The sequence below is a fragment of the Aotus nancymaae genome, unplaced genomic scaffold (assembly GCF_030222135.1).
Source record: "Aotus nancymaae isolate 86718 unplaced genomic scaffold, 86718_ANA_hifiasm-v0.15.2.pri h1tg000058l, whole genome shotgun sequence".
Taxonomy (NCBI): domain Eukaryota; kingdom Metazoa; phylum Chordata; class Mammalia; order Primates; family Aotidae; genus Aotus; species Aotus nancymaae.
The window spans coordinates 31,468,719-31,488,863 of record NW_026988472.1 but is presented as its reverse complement, the minus strand read 5'-3'; positions in this window follow the sequence as shown (position 1 = coordinate 31,488,863).

Here is a 20,145-nt window from a genome sequence, read left to right as displayed (position 1 = left end):
AAATATTGAAGATACATTTGCACTCCCATGTTTCTTGCAGCACTGTTCACAATAGCCAGAATTTGGAAGCAACCTAAGTGTTCATCAAGAGATGAACAGATAAAGAAAATGTGGTACATATACACAATGGAGTACTATTCAGCCATAAAAAAGAATGAGATCTTGTCATTTGCAACAACATGGATGGAACTGGAGATCATTATGTTAAATGAAATAAGCCAGGCACAGAATGACAAACATCACATTTTCTCACTATTTGTGGCATCTGAAAATCAAAGCGATTGAACTCATGGACATACAGAGTTTTCCAGCCTCTGGTAACTGTCCTTATGGTTACCAGAGGCTGGAAAGAGTAGTAGGAGACTGGACAGGGGTGTAGGGGGAAGTGGGGATGATTCATGGATACAAAAAAAATAGAAAGAATACATAAGACACACTATTTGATCAAACAACAGAGTTACTATGGTCAATAATAACTTAATTGTACATTTTTAATTACTAAAAAAGTGCAATTAGAGTGTTTGTAACACAAAGAATAAATGCTTCTGGGGATGGATACCCCATTCCTCATGATTTGATTATTTCACATTGCATGCCTATATTAAAACATCTCATGTACCCTACAAATATATACACCTACTATGTAGCCACAAAAAATAAAGAATTCAAAAATGTCAAAAAAAAAAACAATAAAACTTAGAGAATCTCAATTGTCCTATATCCTGTAAATAAATTGTGAAATATCTTCCTATAAATGGACCCTGCACTGATGCTTGAAGAAGTGAGTTTTTCCATATAATGGCAAAATAAAAAACCAGCTTTGCACAAGCCTTTCCATGTAATAGAAACAATAAAAACGTTATCCTAAAATGCTTTGTGAGATGCCTATAAACTTTATGTCAAAATGATATGGAAAATGGAAGAGAGGAAAATCAATGATGTACATATATCCGTGATCTAATCCCTGGCTCTTCCACCCCACTTGCCAAAACACAACTCATGTGTGACAAACAGAATCCAAAGGTACTTCAACTATAATATTCTGTGATCATTATGGGTTTATCCAAGAATATATTCTAATGGGATAAATATTTTGGTATCAAACAACTACAACAAAACAAAGGGCAAAATCATGTTCCTATCACATTAGAGAGAAACAATATGACAAAATTTATCATCCAATCATAAAAAAACTCAAAAACTGCAGGAAATATACGTAGTGATGAAATATTAAAAACCTTTCCCCATGATAATACATTGGAATTTAACAGAAAGTTGAGCAAGATTGCGGGATTCCACATGGTTAAATATTAATAAATTTTTTCTAAGAACAGCAATTGTTACTGAACTTTCTATTCATAAGAAATAGCAGAAAACCTTTACATTACAAGGTCATACTTTTACAGCTTTTTTCATATACTGATCAGATAAAACAAGATAATTTTAATCCTTAATACAGTCAGTTTTTCATAGTAGTATCATGGTAATAGAGACCTCAAAATACAAAATAAACTTTACACTTGACATTTAATTCTAGTAGAACAATAAAAAGATAATTCTTTCTTACCATTTTACAAAAGGTCCTCCTTGTGTTGTAATCTCATAGACTAGAAGTTCAACTTCACAATTCAATTTGATAATTTTTGTGTCATAACGTGTTTATTTATTTATTTTTGAGAAGGAGTTCTGCTTTTGTTGCCCAGGCTGGAATGCAATGGCGTGATCTCAGCTCACTGCAACATCCACCTCCCAGATTCAAGCCATTCTCCTGCCTCAGCCTCCAGAGTAGCTGAAATTACAGGTGTCCACCACCATGCCCAGCTAATTTTTATATTTTTAGTAGAGACAGGGTTTCGTCATGTTGGTCAGGCTGGTCTTGAACTCCTGACCACAGGTGATCCACCTGCTGCAGTCTCCCAAAGTGCTGGGATTACAGGCGTGAGCCACCAAGTCTGGCCCATAACTTGCTTTTATTTGTCTTACTATTTTTCCTTCGTAACTCTTTTCTAAATATTGTATCTCACTTTCGCTTTACTTCTTATCTCATTCTATACCACTTTAACATAAAAAAGCAAGGTATAGGTCTTCAAAATTTAGGAATAGGTCATCATAATGTTTTTTAATTTATATGCTTTATTTTATATACATAGGGCATATATGTAGTGTAAATTTTCTAAAATAGTGATACATAATACTTTTCAGAAGTAATTGTGAAGTAGCTGTGAAGAATGTATATAAGCAGATGTAAACATAGATTTATATTTACATGAATAATACATTTACCTAACTGTACACATATCCGTATATAAATGACAATTTTATTTCTTTTCATTGACAATATACCTTGAGGATGTATTTTATAAATATTTAACATATATCTAATTGGCTTTAAAAGCTTCGTAGTACAGTATGAACACAGCAAAATTAATTTTTAAAAATCACTATTTTGACTTTTTTGTGCCCATAATTTAATACCTATGTGTGAGTACTGCATCAGACACAGTTCTGAAAAGTGAATTATGGTGTAAAATTATAGTTAAGTTTATAAATTTACTAAAAGATACAAAATTGGTTTCCAAAAAGCCATTAATAGTTAATACTTTTTCAATAATCTGGTTTAAAAATAAGAAAGTATCTGTTTGCCTAAATAATTTACACAAAGGTTACAGTTACCAAAATAGCACGATACTGGTATAAAAGTAGACACATAAGATCAATAGAACAAAACAGAGAACCCAGAAATGCCAAATACTTACAAACATATTTTCTTTGACAAAGCATACAAAAAAACTTAAAATAGGGAAAGGATACCCTATTTCATAAATAGTGTTGGGAAAATTGGCAAGCCACGTGCAGGAGAATTAAAACGGATCTTTATCTCTCACTCTATAAAAAATCAACTCAAAATGGATCAAAGACTGAAATCTAAGACCTGAAATCATAAAAATTCTAGAAGATAACCTTGGAAAAACTGTACACTGGCCTATGCAAAGAATTCATGACTAAAACCCCAACAGCAAATGCAACAAAAACAAAATGAAATAAATGAGACCTGATTAAACTAAAAGGCTTCTGTACAACAAAAATAATAATCATCATCATCATCATTATCATCATAATAAAGAGATAACCCACAATGTATAGTTGCAAACTATACATTCGACAAAGGACTAGTATCCAGAGTCCACAAGGAGCTCAAACAAATCAGCAAGAAAAAACAAAATAATCCCACTGAAAAGTGGGCAAAGGACATGGATACACATTTCTCTAAAGAAGATATACAAATGGCCAACAAACGTATGAAAAAATGCTTAGTATCACTAATCATCAGGGAAGTGCAAATTAAAACCACCACGAATTACTAAGTTACTCCTGCAACAATGGCCATTATTAAAAATTCAAAAAACAGTAGATGTTGGTGTGGATGTGATGAAAAGGGAAAGCTTACAGACACTGCTGGTAGGAATGTAAATTAGTACAGCCTCTATGGAAAACGGTATGGAGATTCCTTAAAGAACTGTAAGTAGATCTACCATTTGATCCAGTAATCCCAATACTGGGTATCTACCCAAAGGAAAAGAAGTTGTTATATGAAAAAGACACATACACATGTATGTTTATTGCAGCACAACTCACAATTGCAAAGACAGGGTACCAATCTAAGTGCCCACTGACCAATCAGTAGATAAAGAAAATGTAGTATACATATACCACAGAATACTACTCAGCCATAAAAAAGAATAAAATAATCTCTTTTGCAGTAATGTGGATGGAGCTGGAAGCCATTATTCTAAGTGAAGTAACTCAGGAATAGAAAACCAAATACCATATGTTCTCACTTATAAGTGAGAGCTAAGATATGAGTGCACAAAGGCATACAAAGTAATGTGATGGAATTTGGAGACTCAGAAAGGGAAGGGTGGGAGAGGGGCATGGGATTAAAAAAAAACAACAACAACATATACAACATATACTACTCAGGTGATGGGTGCACTAAAATCTCAGAATTCACCACTATATAATTCATCCATTTAACCAAAAACTACTTGTACCTAAAAAGCTATTGAAACTTAAATTTTTTTTAATAAAATATTTTGCAATAAATAAAGAAAATAAAGTACAATGTGCATTCCTTATTAAGGCTCAAGTTTATATACAGTAAAATTCACCCTTTTAATGTATTGTAGAGTTTGACAAACACAAACAATGTATAATCACAGCACAGTTGATACAGAAGTGTTTCATCAGCCCCAGAAACTTCCTCCATGCAATTTTTTGGTCAATGCCTCCACTTACCCTCAACTCAGCACTGATCTGATCTCTGTTCCTATATATTTGCCTTTACCAAAATATTGTATAAATGGAAACATCATACAGTAAAAAATAACAATAATTTACACTGAGTAGAAAGCCTACTTAATAGGTAATTGCCCATTTAAATTTATTTTTGTATAACCTTTGATAGAAAGTATTAATTCCATTTTTAGGTACTCCATAATTTCATAATTACTTCATTACCAAAATTATTATACAGTATTATACATTAAGCCTATATATATATTTATATATACACATGATTATTGGATAGGTATATAGATATAGATAGATACATGAACTCTTCTTCCATTCACTTATGTTCTACATATTGCATGTTACCTAATTGATTCTGATATGCATTATGTTTATATAAATAATTTTGCATTTAAAATATATTTTGTCAAAGCAGAATAGGATTGTGTGTTACAGGAAGCAATACTATATAAGTCTAAGTAGAAGATGTAAAGTATTCAAACACTGATTGCTTGAGAAAGTACTAAAAATAACAAAAAAAATACAGTAATATTTTAGTTACTATTACTGCACAACAAATTACCACAATATTTACCTGCAATTATATACTCCATATGTAATTATCTGTTTTCCTACCAGGCTTTCTCTCAATAATGCAAATGCAGCACATAATCCACACCTGGCCCATGTTTGGGAACTGAACAAACATTTGTAGGATGAATGAAAATAATTAGATTGAAAGAAATGAAACACATGATGGCAAAAATAAATACGCTGATTATGAAGATCATTGTCTACAAATTATGTTGGATGTCAGTGTCTAAGAAGATGAAGTAGACATATCATTCCTATTTATTTCTTAATATAACTAAACTTTTTAGTATAACTAAAAATCTTGATGTTATATATAAAACAAACATAAGAAGGTTCTGAAAGGCGAAGATGAGAGACTGGTTAAGCACCTCAGGACCCAAGGAAACAACAGAGTGTTTTCCCTGGGCTTGGTTTTCTGTTTTTCTGTTTTGTTTTGTTTTGATTTGATTTGATTTTGCCTTATAAATATTGGATATGTAGCTAGAGAACCTCGCAATCCAGAAATGCCAAAAAGTGTTGGCCAAAAAAAAGCATCAACAAAAACTGGCTTTCTTTAGATAAAGTGCTAGAAAAGAGACAGTCTGCTGATACAGAAAACTTTTACACAACAGACGCAGGACTACAGCCAATCATTATCCTCATCATGACAGCAAAAGCCAATTGAGAATCTAGAATCTAGATTTCCATCTTTTCCAGGCTGTAAGGAGTCACCCCAAAGTGCCCCTAATGTTGTCAGAGATGTTTCAATAGACAGCTGGGACTTTTATCCTCAACAGATAGTAAGACACACTCCCCTTAGCACTGAGTTAATCTATCTGCGGTCAGATAAAATGTGAGGAGCTTTGACTTTCACCCCACTGGGAAGTGATGAAGTATCTCTTCCCTCCTTATTGGGGTGGTGTTAGAAGAAGCCTGATAGAGATTAATGATTACAGTGGACTAAATTTAATACATATGTGTGAGTAGTTGTTTCAGGCACAATTCTGGAAGGTGAATTACAGTGTAAAATTATAAGTAAATTTATAAATTTACAAAAAGATACAGAATTGTTTTCCAAAAAGCCATTAACATTTTATACTTTTTCAATAATCTGGTTTAAAAATAAAAACATATATGCAATTCATATTTTGAAGCCCTAATCTCCAGTATGATAGCATTTGGAGCCTTTGGGAAATAATTAGTTTAGATGAGGTCATTAGGGTGGAACCCTCTTAAAGTAACTAGTGTCCTTATAAGAAGAGACACCAGAGAACTTGTTCTTTCTCTCTCCCTCCCTCCCTCCATCCCTCCCTTCTTCTGTCTGCCCTCACACCCCTTTACCTTCTCCTTCTCCCTCTTCCTCTCCTCTTTCTCTCTGGCCGCAAGATCTACAAGCCAGGAGGAAAGTCCTTACCAGAACTCAATCATAATGGTAACCAGATTTTTTGCTTCCCAGCTTCCAGAAAAGAAATTCTGTTGTTTAAGTCACCCGGACTATGATATTTTGTTATGAAAGCCCAAGCTGACTAAAATGACTTTTATCATCACTCAAAGGAAGTCAGAAAAGGGAAAACAGAGACAAAAAAAGAGACAACAAACAAAAAAAAAGTCAATGACAGACTGAAGCCCTGTTATATACATAATAACATATATGTAAATGGTTAAAAAGGTAATGCCAATTAAAACATAGACACTGACACAATTGGATTAAAAAATATGACTATTTGCTGTCTACAACAAACACTTTTAAATATAATGAAATGGGCAGATTGAAAGTAAACAGATGGGAAAATACATATGTCAATAATAATCAAAAGAAAGCAAAAATTGCTATGTCAATATCAGATAAAGTATATCTCACAGCAAAGAAAATTCTCAGATAAAAAGAGGGACATTATATAATGGTACAATGTTCAATCCAATAATAAGACATAGCAATCCTAAATGTATATGTACCAACCAACTTATTTGCAAAATTTATGAAGCCAAACTGATACACCAAAAGGGAGAAATAGAAGAATCTATTATTCTAACTGGAGATTTTAACTCCGTTTTCACAACAATTCATAGAAAAACTAGGCAAATTCAGCAATAATATAAAAGATTTCAACAATACCATCAACCAAGATACCAGGATCTCAGTAATACCATCAAGCCCTAATTGACATTAATAGAACACTCCTCTCAATAGCAGTAAAATATTTACAATTACTAAGTGTCCACAAAATTTGGTCTTCCTAAACAGACCATAATCTGCCACAGAAAACAAAGCCCAACAAACTTAAAAGAATTGAAAGCACAGACAGCTAGTTTTTCCATTACAATATAATCAAGGTGGAAATCCCTAACAAAAAGATAAAAGAAAATTTTCAAATATTTGTAAACAAAACAAAATACCTTAAATTACCCATGAGTTAAAGAGGAACTATCAAAGAAAATCACAATATGCATTGAAATGGATAAAAATGTTAATGCGGCCAGGCAGGGTGGCTCATGCCTGTAATCCCAGCACTTTGGGAGACTGAGGCGGGTGGATTACCTGACGTCAGGAGTTCGAGCCCAGCCTGGCCAACATGGTGAAACCCCAGCTCTACCCAAAATACTAAAATTAGCTAGGTGTGGTGCTACATGCTTGTAGTCCCAACTACTTGGGAGGTTGAGGCAGGAAAATCACTTGAACCTGGGAGGCGGAGGTTGCAGTGAGTCAAGATTACACCACTGCACTCCAGCCTGGGGGAGAAGAGCAAAACTCCATCGAAAAGAAAAAAAAGCTAATGCAACATTTCAAAATTTAAAGTAGAAAACAGAAATAAAAACTGAGTAAACAGAAAAAGAGGAAACACTTCCCAATTTATTTTATGAAACTATTATTCCTTTGATAACAAAATCAGCCAAAAAAGTACAAAAGAGAAAACTGCAGACAAATTTTTACTGAATATAGACACAAAATCCTTAACAAAATATTAGCAAACAGAATTCATCCATATACAAAAATATTATACACCTTGACCAAGTGGGATTAATTCTAGAGATATCAGGTTGGTTCCATATTTCAAAACCAATCCCTATAATCTACCATAATAGTAAGCTAAAGACAAAATCAAAAGATCATATCAATTGATGAAGAAAAACAACTAACAAAATTAAACACCCATTCATAATTTTTAATAAAATACTCATAAAAATAGGACTAGAAGAAAACTTTTTAGACTTTATAAAGAGCATCTAGACCAAATCTATAGCTAACATTCTACTTAATTTTGAATGGATATAAAAAATAAAAAGAATGAATAAGACCTAGTATTTGCTAGCACAACAAGGTGATTATAGTCAAAAATAATTTAGTAGAAAAACTGAATGCTTTCCCTCTAAGTTCAGGAACATGAACAGTATGTCTCTACTTCCTCTTCTCTTACTCAACATAGTGCTGGAAGGTAAGCTAGGACAGTAAAGGAAAAAAAGCATATAAAAGATATATATAAAATTGGCTCTATTTGAAGATGACATGATGTCTACGTTTAAACACCCCAAGAAATCTACCAAAAAAACTCCTAGATGTAATGACTGAGTTCATCAAGGGTGCATGATATAAAACATACAAAATCAATTGTTTTCCATATACTAGCAATGACCATATAAACACTGATATTAAAAATACAATAAAATGTATAATTGCTAAGAATGGAATAATTCGGTGTAAACCAGATGAAACACGCATAGGCCTTATGTTCTGAAAACTTCATCACACTGATTTTCAAAAATCAAAGTGGAGCTGAGAGTGGTGGCTCATGCCTGTAATCCCAGCACTTTGGGAGGCCAAGACCGGTGGATCACTTGAGGTCAGGAGTTCAAGACCACCCTGGACAACATGGTGAAACCCCCATCTCTACTAAAAATATAAAAACTAGCCAGGCTTGGTGGTGGGTGCCTGTAATCCCAACTACTCGGGAGGCTAAGGCAAGAGAATCACTTGAACCCAGGACGTGGATGTTGCAGTGAGCCAAGATTGTGCCACTGCACTTCAGCCTGGGTGACAGAGCCAGACTACACCTCAAGAAATAAAAAAATAAATAAAAATAAAAAATAAAAGCAGATCTAAAAGATGAATGGACACACTGTGTTGAAAATGGGAAGACTAAACAGTGGGATTTCAATTCTCCCCAAAATTGATATATAGGTTTAATAATTCTTAACAAAATTATAACAATATTTTGTTTTAGATGCAGACAGGATGGTTCTAATAGATATAGAAAGAAAAAGAAAACAGGATGATGAAACAATTTTTAAAATTATAAATAAAGTAGAAGGAAATCACAGTACCCCATTTCAAAACATCTTGTATAGCTACACTAATCAAGAAAATGTGATACTGGTGGATGGACAGACACATAGATCAATGGAACTGAAAGAAAACTCATAATAGTACCACAGTAAGGACAACTGACTTGATAAAACTACAAAGGCAAGTTAATGGAGAAAAAAAAATTTCAAAGTAGTACTAGAGCAATTGTATATCCAGAGACAAAAATATAAACCTCATAACTTATGCAGAAATTAATTCATAGTGGATCATATATTTAAATGTAAAACATATTATTTTTTTAAATAAAAGGAAGAAATCTTTTAGAATCCAGCACATAGCAAAGAGTCCTTAGACTTGACAATAAAAGCATGACCCATAAAGGGAAAGACTGAGAAATTGGGCCCCTTAAAAATTAAAAAATAATGCTATTCAACTTTTCATGCTGTGTTAAAAGAATGAAAAGACAAACTGCAAACCGGGAGAAAATATTTTTAAGCCATACATTCAAAAAAGACTAGCATCCAGAATATATAAAGAATTCTCAAAATGTGACAGTATAAAATAAACAATCCAATTTGAAAATGAGAAAAAGACATAAACAGAAACCTCACTACAAGGATATACAGATGGCAAAAGAAAACAACAAGATGTTCAACATCATAGGCATCAGATAAATGCAAATGAAAACCACAATGAGATATCATTACACATAGAGCAGAATGACCAGAATAAACATGAATAGTGACATCACCAAATGCTGGCAAAAATGTATGCAAGCTAGGTCACTCATACATGGCATGTGTGAATGTAAAATGCTGCATCATTAAAGAAAACAGGCAGGTTAAAAAAAATTAATCTGGCAAACATCATATGATACAGCAGTTGCATTCTTGGGCATTTATCCCAGAGAAATGAAAACTTTTGTTTGCATGGAAGCCTGTACACAAATGTTCATAGCAGACTTATCTATATTAACCAAAACATAGAAATAACTAGAAGTTCATAAAAGTGTAAAATGAGTAAACGAGATATAGTTCACTCACACCATAAAGTACTATTTAGCAAGAAAAAGGAACAAAATCCTGGTAAATGCAACAACGTGGATAAATCTCCAGGGAAAAAAACAACCCAAGTAGCAATTACAATACTATTCCATTATATAACATTCTTTTTTTTTTTTTTTTTGAGACAGTCTCACTGTGTTGCCCTGGCTGGAGTGCAATGGCGCAATCTTGGCTCACTGTAACCTCTGTTTCCCAGGTTGAAGAGATTCTTGTGCCTCAGCCTCCCAAGTAGCTGGGACTATAGGCAGATGCCACCACGCCCAGATAATTTTTGTAGAGATGGAGTTTCACCATGTTGGCCAGGCTGGTCTTGAACTCCTGACCTCATGTATTCTGCCTGCATTGGCCTCCCAAAGTGCTGGGATTACAGGCATGAGCCACCGCGCCCAGCCTCATTATACAACATTCTTGAATCATTCACACACACACACACACACACACAGGTGCACACATGTACACATGCACACACATATATATTTCATGAAGAACATATTATTGACTGCTGAAAAACAGGAATGGGAGGGAGGTAGGCGCTGCAGTGGTGGGATGTGGTGTTCTTATAAAGTGAAACACAAAGGATCTTTGCAATGACTGAAATGTACTTTATCTTGGCTTGATCAATATTAATAAATTGGTTGAGATATTGTACTATAGTATTGCATGATGGCAAAACTGACTGGAACTGGGTAAGAGTGCATGGGATGTCTCTGTATCATTTTCTACACTGCAAGTAAACATAGCATTATCACAATAAAGAAAGTTTAATTCAAAATGGTTTCACTTTTTACCAGACAGTTTGAGTTCAATGGATATGAGACAAAACACATGCAAATTAAAACATACTTTTAAAAAACAGTATTTGTGAAAACATCCAGTAATGGCTGACCAGACATTTCAACCCAAACATTCTGCTGAGGAAAAATAAACTAAGAAAGATGTAAAACTATAACAAACATCTCTTTGAAGATATACTAAAATTTGGTCCCCCTGTCCCCCCTCATAGAATCCTACCTCAAAGGAGGAAATTGGGAACCCAAGATGCAAAGTAAGATGTTGTCGCTGAGAAGCTAAGCAACTGACAAGGGCTTCCAGCAGCTTTTCCAGCCTGGGGAATGCAGATTGGAGCTCAGGATCTATCACAGAAAGGAAACCTTAGGAAATACCTCAGTTTCATTTGACATCACCAAGGGGCTATGCCCTAAGTGTCATATAAACTAGAAATAGAACAATTCTCACAATACATGAGACCTAGCTTCAAACAGACTCAGTCTCTGATTTTGATGAGATGATCTTCACCCCAATCCCTTGACTCACTCATGTCACCACCCTAACTGCCTTATAGAAGTAAAAGAAAGCAAGAGGGAAGAAAAAATTATTGTCTGCAATTACTTCTCTAGTATTTCACACACAAATTAATGCTTTCAATCATAAACAATCATAGATGCAAAGTATGAATAGGAAGGAAAGGATTAGCTTCAGGCCTGTGATCTAGTTTTTCCATTTACTGAGGCTGTCTGGGATACAAAGAAGTATAACTTGATTACATCCATGCAATTTTGCGTGACACTGAGATACCACCGCACATCTATCAGAAGGACTACAGGCAAGGAAGATCGAGATCATCCTGGTGAACACAGTGAAACCCTGTCACTACTAAAAATAAAAAAAAAATTAGCCAGGCATGGTGGAACGTGCCTATAATCCAAGCTACTTGGGAGCCTGAGGCGGAGGTTTCAGTGAGCAGAGATCATGCCACTGCACTCCAGCCTGGATGACAGAGTGAGACTCCGTCTGAAAAGAAAAAGGACTACAATGTAAAATAATGACCAAAACAAGTGCTGGCAAGGATATAGGACAAATGTGACTCTTACACACTGCTAGTAGGGCATAAAACAGTCAATAAAGATGCAAAACATCTTGATATTTTAAAAAATAACTGAAAGATACACTTATCAGGTGATCCAGCCATATCACTCATTGATGTTCATACAAGAAAAATTAAAATATATAACCATATAAAGACTTGAATATAATATCCACATTATGAAAAAAGAGGGGGATTTGGGGGAAGAAAAAAAGGAGAAAATACAAAGTTGCACAAAGAAATGAGTTAAGAAATGGCTGTTACATTATCTTGTTTTTAGTTAAGGTTTCACAAATATTTGTATGCATGTATGTGATATATATATATTTCATGTATATACATAAAAAGTTATATTGTTTAAAGTTGAAAATAGCTTATTTACATTCAATTTTATTCCAGTGAATCTGTTATAAAATGTAAGATAAATCAATATATGTCCTAAAGGAATATTAATATCAATAAATGCAAAATGGAACACTCAGCAATTTATGATCTGATAACACATCTCAAGATATTATACAGAGAACAGTGATACTAAAACTTTATAGAAATCAAATAATAGAGACTTCTAGTTGTTACACTCATCCTCAAATAAGAACAAAAGCTGAACAAACTGAAAATCAACAAATCTCTTTACTCCATCAGATAATTGATGTCACAGGGTGAAACATGGCCTCAAATACTGGAGAGACAGGCAAATACAGAGAATCACAGTTTACTGGAGCAAAAGCTCAGGAGAAGCCCATTGCTGGATCCAGTACAAAGAGTATTACAATGCAAACAACTGCAAATCTTATACCTTATTTAAGATTTCCCTAGGGAAACTCAAAGACAACAGGGGAGACTAAAACAAGGACACAAAGGATATTTTTGCCTATGACACTTACAATGACAGTGATAGCAGCAGTGGCCCATCTGGAGTGGCTGCTGCCATGATGCTAGCTGCAGTGGGGGAGGCATGGCTGCACTCTCAGGGGCCTGGAAAGGCCTCCCTGTCCCTGCAGGTTTAGAAGTCCCCGCTTCCACTGCCTGGTCTCTCCCTGCTCCCAGTGCCTGCTCTGATCTCTGAGCAAAATTGAGGCCAAGCCCAGGCACTGTTGCAACTGGCCAGGTGTGTACACACTCAGGTCAGTGCTGACTCCAGACTTTGGGTGCCAACAAGCACTGGAGAGAGACAAGGGGGAGCTGAAGGCAGCTCGGTGCTGGCCTGCAAGTACCCCTTGTCATGAACAGTGTGGGTGCCATGAACAGCAGCAGGAGGCAGATGGGAGGCAGATAGATTCCAGGGCAGAAAGGGGCAGGTCCCTGGTAAAGCCCCACCTTCAAACCAGGAAAGGCCTAAAGCCTGCAGACCACAGTGCAAACTTGTGATGCTTTTTCTGGGCCCACCCATGGCTGCCCATGGACCTACTAGTATGCACTTCCTCCCCTATAAGGCCCCATAAAAGCCCTGGACTCAGCCAGACTGGAGGAGATGATGGGGTAATCTGAGTGCAGAGAGGAGCTACCCACTCCAGGGTTTCCTGTCTGCTGATAGCTGAGGAAACAACAGGACTAACAGCTGTGGAGAGGAGCTACCCACTGCAGGGTCTCTTCTCTGCTGAGAGCTGAACACTCATCAGGATACGACTTACCCAGTGCGAGTCTCCTCTGAGCTGTTCTGTTGCTCAATAAAGTTCCTCTTTGCCTTGCTCAACCTCTACTTGTTGATGTATCTCAGTCTTTCTGGATGCAGGACAAGAACTTGAGACCCACCGAATGGTGGGGCTAAAAGGGCTGTAATACTAACAAAACTGAAACACACCCCTTGCTCACCACGTTGTGAGTTACAAGGAGGAGAGAAGAGAAATGGGGAGAACAGCTGCAGTCCTTTGGGGAGCCCAGACCTAGGAGCTCCCCGAGCCAGGGCTGTGACACCCTCTCTGGGGTTCTGCAGTTCCTGGCATCTTTGAGCTTTCAGGTGCTACAGCATTCCCTGCTGCCAGCTGTGGAAGCTGCTTGCAGTATGCCTGTTCCAGCCATGGCCTCACTGGAGCTGGTGCCCATGCTGGCGCCTGCAGCTACCCGTCCCGCCACACCCATCATGCCTGGCTTTGCACAGTGGTCTGACCCCACAGTGGCTTGCTCACATTCCCCTCACCACTCTACTCATCCTTGGCAGGCGTGTGATCCAGGCTGGTAGCACAAGCCAAGTGCAGCCTTCCAGGCTGAGTGGGCCCAGCAGGCCCAAGCAAGCCTTGGGCAAAGGCATCACTGGCCACAGAGGTTTCCAGCTGGCAAATTGATACCCAAGGATCTTGTGACAATAGCAAAGAGTAAACACATTCTAATGCTTTGCCAGATTAACACAAAACCTTAAACTAAAGGCCTATTTATCTCAGTTCCTTCTATTAATATACAGTACATAAAGACACATTTTGAACAAAAAATTACAAGGCATACTAAAAGTAAAAAATTAAAATAAAAATCAGTTTGAAGAGACAGAGCATCAAAAGCAGCAAAAAGAGATTAAGGTATGGCAGATACTTTGGAATTTTCAGACTGGAAATTTAAAATAACTGATTAATATGCGAAGGGCTCTAAAGGAAAGTACAGATGGGTAATGTAAGGAGACAGATGGGAACTCTGAGAAAGAAGCAAAAGGGAATAAAACAATATAAGATCAGTGAGATATACTTTTAATTACAAAAAGAAAACCAATAAATTAAACATTTTTATTTTCAAAAACGGTTAAATGGATAAACCCTGGCAACAGATTAAAGAAAAAAGTCAAAATAATCAATATCAGCAATGTAAAGGAAATCCTCATTCCATATCCTGGAAACACAGACATAATTATATAGGAAATTTTATGCTAATAAATTTGTATTACATAAAATTAAAAAGTGCAAAGAAAAACAGAGCTTAACAAATCAAGAAAACAAGAAATCTCAACTGCCTCATATCTCATAAAAATTGTCTCTGTATTGAAAAATATATTTATAAATATATTCTATACTGATTTCTGAAGTAATGAACTTTCCATAGAATGAGAATGAAATAACACCAAACTTTTATAAGTTCTTCCACATAACAGAAATAGTAAAAATACTTTCCAAAATGTTTCATGTGACCCTTATAAGCTTTATACTACAATGACAAGACCATTATAAGAAAATAAAACCAGAGGCGGGATGCAGTGGCTCATATCTGTAATCTGAACACTTTGGGAGGCTGAGATGGGCAAATCACCTGAGGTCAGGAGTTCGAGGCCAGGCTGGCCAACATGGTGAAACTCTGTCTCTACTAAAAACATAAAAATTAGTTGAATGTGGTGGTGCACACCTATAATCCCAGCTTACTCAGGAGGGTGAGGCATGCGAATTACTTGAACTTGGCAGGCTGAGGTTGCAGTAAACCAAGATCACACCACTGCACTCCGGCCTGGGTGGAAGAGTGAGAGTCTGTCTCAAAAAAAAAAAAAAATAGAGAAAACCAGAGATTTATATCCCTCAGGAAAACACACTGGCTATACCTATAAAGAAAAGTAACAACAAAGTATGTCTGACAAACAGAAACCAAAGATACTTCAAGTATGTAAACCTATAAATAAACTGGGTAGAATTAAAACATGAATTATTTTTAGATTGTTGTATTGGAATAAAACTACTTTAACAAAGCAGAGGACATGATTATGTAAGCACCATAATATATATAAAGAAACCATATGACAAAATTTACCATTTAGGTATGATTTTTTTAAAAAACTCAGAAAACCTTATAAATATCATAGTTAGTGGTGACATATTTACAACATCCCCTTGAGATCATAAGAGATAAGAATGCCTACTATAACAAGTTCTAGTCAACATTTTACATAGGTCACAGCCAGAACATGAAATGCAAGAAAAAATATGCATAAAGATTGGAAGGAACAAAATAAAGCCTCCTTTATTCACAGATCGAATCATTATGTTTCCAGGTTACTGAAAATTAGTCTGTAAGTAATATAGATTTTGTTATTAATTTTTAATTTTTGTGGGTACACATTAGGTGTATATATTTATAAGGTCTATAAGATATTTTGATACAGGTGTACAATATGTAATAATCACATCAGGGTAAATGGGGTATCCATCACTGCAAGCATTTATCCTTTGTGTTACAAACAATCCAATTATACTCTTTTAAAGGGTACAATTAAACTATTATTTACTATATATAGTTACCCTGTTGTGCTATCAAATACTAGGTCTTATTCATTCTTTTTATTTTTATTTTTGTACCCATTTACCATCCTCCCTTCCTCTCTCTACCCTCTATTGCCCTTCCCAGTCTCTTGTAACCATCATTCCACTCTGTATGTCCATGAGTTCAATTGTTTTAATCGTTAGCTCCCATAAATAACTGAGAACATGCGAAATTTATCTTTGCGTGCTTGGCTTAATTTACTTAACATAATGACCTCCCGTTAGTGAATTCTGCGAGATAACTGAATTTCACAGTTAAGCCCAAACACATTTTTTTCCTGAGAATACTAATCGTTTTTTAATTAATTTTTTTTTTTTGAGACAGAGTCTTACTCTGTCACCCAGGCTGGAATGCAGTGGCACAATCTAGGCTCACTGCAACCTCTACCTCCTGGGTTCAAGTGATTCTCATGCCTCAGCCTCCTGAGTAGGTGGGACTACAGGTGTGCTCCATCACGCTCGGCTAATTTTTGTATTTTTAGTAGAGATGGGGTTTTGACATGTTGGCCAGACTAGTCTCAAACTCCTGACCTCAAGTGATCTGCGGCCTCAGCCTCCCAGAGTGCTGGGATTACATGCATGAATCACCGTGCTAGGCCTGAGAATAGTAATTCTCACTAAACTTTTTATACACATCATAAGAATGGAACAAAAAAAACTAACAATACAAGGTCTTATTTTAAAGATTTGTTTTTAGATACTTATCAGCTAAAATTCAAAAGTCATTATCACCTTGAACATTGCTGTCATTTTTTCTGATATCATGGTAACAAAGGCCCTTGACTATATGATTAACTTCACAATATAACTGGTATTTAATCCTAGTGGAACAAATAAAAAAGCATTCATTGTGACTATTTTACTTATGGCCTTGAGGATAATTATTTCACTGACTAATTAAAGGTCAGATATTTATAAATGTTTCACTACTATATTAAATTACTTTCTTAACATAAATTATTTATATATTTTCTTATTTCTTTTCTGTTTCTGGCTTTAAATGTAACTTCTTACCTTTTCTGTACTGCCTTACCAAAGGGGGAAAAAAAGCAAAGTACATCTTTCAAGAAAATCATTAGTGATATGCCTTCATTTCACTATTTCTTTGATTTTTCCTTTATTAATTATCAATTTGTCATGTGCCCAGTATACATTTTTTTAAAAATGCAATTGCATGGCTGGACATGGTGGCTCATGCCTGTAATCTCAGCACTTTGGGAAGTCAGGAGTTCAAGACCATATTGGTCAACGTGGCAAAAGCCTGTCTCTATTAAAAATACAAAAATTAGCTAGGCGTGGTTACACATGCCTGTAATCCCATCTACTTGGGAGGCTGAGGCAGGAGAATCACTTGAACCTGGGAGGCAGAGGTTGCAGTGAGCCAAGATAGTGCAGCTGCACTCCAGCCTGGGCAACAGAGTGAGACTCTGTCTCAAAAGAAAAAGAAAAAGAAAAGAAAAGAAAATGCAATTGCATATTGCTTCACAGAAATAACCATTATTAGCAGTAAAGTGTGTAAATGAAAAGATGTATACAAAGTATTTACATGTGTAAAATACCTATACACTTGTACATGCAAGTAAAATGAAGTACAATTTGGTTCCTTTTATATTTGGAATATGTCTTTGTAATATCTTCTGCAAGTATACAAGATTACCTGATTGGCTATAAAAGTTATATAGTATTCATCATATTAACACAGCGTATGTTATTTAGAAACTACTTGTTTTGCCTTTTTTATCCATACTTTTATACACACCTTTAACAAGCTCTGTCAGATACTGTTATAGAAAGGCAATAACTGTATAAAACGTAGACAAATTTAAAACACTGGACCGGGCGCGGTGGCTCACGCATATAATCCTAGCACTTTGGGAGGCCAAGGCAGGTGGATCACTTGAGATCAGGAGTTCGAAACCAGCCTGTCCAACATGGCGAAACCCCATCTCTACTGAAAAAACAAAAATACAAAATTAGCCAGGCATGGTGGTGCATGCCTGTAATCCCAGCTACTCGGGAGGCTGAGGCAGGAGAATCGCTTGAACCTGGGAGGTGGAGGTTGTAGTGAGCCAAGATCGTGCCACTGCACTCCAGCCTGGGCAACAAGAGCAAAACTCCCATCTCGAAAAAAAAAAAAAGTTTGGGCCGGGCGCCATGGCTCACGCCTGTAATCCCAGCACTTTGGGAGGCCCAGAGGGGTGAATCACAAGGTTAAGAGATCGAAATCATCCTGGCCAACTTGGTGAAACCCCGTCTCTACTAAAAATACAAAAATTAGCCAGGTGCGTTGGCGGGCGCCTGTAATCCCAGCTACTCAGAAGGCTGGGGCAGGAGAATTGCTTGAACCCAGGAGGCGGAGGTTGCAGTGAGCCGTGATCATGCCACTGCACTCCAGCCTGGGTGACAGAGTGTGACTCAGTCTCAAAAAGAAAAAAAAATTGTTAAAATATATCAAATTAATTTCAAATATTCAGGACCATTTTATACTAATTCCATAGTTTTGTATCAATATAAGAAATAATATATTGTTATTTATTTAATTTCCACTAAGCATTTAGCATATTTCATATACTAATTCCCAATTCATGCTTATTTTTGCATATATCCTTGGTGCATTTTACTAATTCCATTTGTCAAAGAGACTATCATTTCATAATTACTTGAATACCAAAATGGTTATATATTAAGCATACACATATGCATAAATTCTTGTTGCTTTCACTTATGCTCTGTATATTTCTCATTACTTCATTGATTATACTCTGTATAAATATATGGCATACAAATCACCTATAAAATTATCAACGAATAATTATATTGTATATTAGTTAAGTACAGCATACATAAAATATTTTGCTATAGATAATACAAGAAAAATATTGATATTTTGGATTTTTGTTTTTCATATGAGCTTTTCTTATTTTGCTTTGTCTTGCTGCTCTTGTCAATCAAATGAGTTATCTTTTAATTTAAATGGGAAAATTTGGATTGATGAAATAGCTATTGAAGTTTTAAATGACATTAGCAAACTGTGTATTTGATAACTATATGAAGTATAGAAAATATCAGTGAACAAACGTATGCCAACTGAAAACTTTCATGTAATAAAGATATATATGTTCCTAAGCAGGATGATTTCAGTGAAGGCAGCTTTCTCAACAGAATCTGTGGCGAAGCAGAACAAGTGCACCAGCACCTTTCCAATGCTTAAAGAGGAAATAGTCAAGCCAGAATTTTACATCCAGTAAAATCACTGTCTCAAATTGTGAGTGAAATAAGACACAATCACATAAACAAACCTCAGACAATTTGTTTCTGGCCAAACAACAATATGCATAATGCAACAGGAGATACCTGATAGAAACTGGGTACTTCAGGAAGGAGTGAAGAACACTTGAGAGAAATATTTAGAAAAATATTACAAATGTATTATTTCATTAAAAGACAAATGACAGTTAAAACAAAAATAGTAAGCAGAATTGTAGATGGAAAATATGTGCAAAATTCATTAAACCGTAAGGTTAAGATCTGTGCCCTTAATGTGTTTTAATTCCTTTACCAAAATTATAATGCAAGTATAAATTATAAATATAATTCAGTTTTCAATAAAACATTTAAAAGAAATATATGACAAAAGAAGAACAAAGGAAAAGGGTAATAAATGTAATTCCACTGTTGTGAAGTTATATTTACATAAAGTGATATGATCTTAAATAGAAATCAGCCAAGATAAGTAAAGGATTCATATGCCAGCCCCTTCAGCAATGACGGAACATAATACAAAGTGATATTACAAACATTCTGGTTACTATTGCTGTGTAA